The sequence below is a fragment of the Camelus dromedarius genome, chromosome 4 (assembly GCF_036321535.1).
Source record: "Camelus dromedarius isolate mCamDro1 chromosome 4, mCamDro1.pat, whole genome shotgun sequence".
Classification (NCBI taxonomy): domain Eukaryota; kingdom Metazoa; phylum Chordata; class Mammalia; order Artiodactyla; family Camelidae; genus Camelus; species Camelus dromedarius.
In genome coordinates, this window is record NC_087439.1 from 92,439,648 (window position 1) to 92,441,000 (window position 1,353).

The following is a 1,353-nucleotide window of genomic DNA, read 5'->3' on the forward strand; positions in this document are numbered from 1 at the left end:
GAAATCGACAGGACTCATGATGTAATCAATAGGACGTGGGGTGGAGGAGGAGGGGTGTCTAGTTTGGCTTGTATAACACCAGGCTTCATCTTGAGGATGACATTTCTCCTTGACCTTTTTGTTCATATTCCCACTCCCAAGGTTGCATTAGCTGCCTGCTGAGTTTAATCAAGTTTGTTGAGCTCTCGAAAATCCCTTCTCCTGGTGATAGCGGGAGTGAAGGGATAATCAGTCTATTTCCAGAACTCAAAGTGGGTTAAGATAAAAAGTAGCTTTCATTGAGCTGTCATCCCTCCCTCAAGCCTTGCCTACTCAAGCTTGACGGCTCCTGCACCCGTGAGCCCCTCCAGAAGGAGACTGGGAGGCCTTTGTCTAATGCTTAGAACTGCTGAAACTACCATTTCACCCATCTCAACTCTAATCCAATTGCCACTCTGCTCCTTAAATGGGATTTGGCTTCTAGACATTGAGACCTGGGTGCGGGGCACCCACACCAGATCCCCTACAAATTCCCCTCACACGTCAGCCAGGGCCCCCGTGGAGTCATCCCGTTAGACGGAACAGGGTTGGCTGCTGGCTCACCCTGGAGGGCACATCCTCTCCTCGCATCCTGGGCCCATCCAGGCTGGTTGCACGAGGTACGTGATCCCCCTTGCACAAGCTCAGAGCAGGTGCAGGGAAGAGCAAGGTCAGGAAGACGGGCATTTTTGTGTAGTCAGTCTGTCCCAGTTTACCTTTTCTGTGTAGTTTCCATGGACATTGCTTGTTAAGGAAACTCAGAATGCATTGATTTCCAGGTGGCCCAGGTGGCTTCCTCATTACCGGTAAAGATGGGGAGTGGTAGCAGATGAACGGGAAAGCACTGCTTAGTATGAGTTGCTGAACAGAACTTTTGGGGGTATAATATATTTTGAAAATGATATTTGTGAAATGGTTATGTTATAGTTCTCAGGAACTTTTTCTATTTTAATGGCCATATAACACATTGTCATGATAGAATTTTAAATTCCATCTGGCTTCGTGTGACGATACCAAGGGTTAGGCAAGGGGTAAAACCTGCTCATTGGAATCTATCTGGACTTCCTGGTGAGGTTCACAAAGGAATGTTTGAGGCTTTTCAAGAAAAATAAAACAAGCAAAAGAAAAATGAAACAAATTAGACAAAGGCTGTATGCAGTCAAACGTGGATATTGGGCAGGCAGAAGGAATGTCTGATGGATGTACAGCATCTCAGAAGTAGGCTTCATTCCCAGAATGTTCTTGACATTATATTTAGGATAATTTCACCTTTCCCCAGCCCTCTAACACCTGGCGTACATCCCAAGTTAGAAGAAACCGCCAGGAACAGAGAAC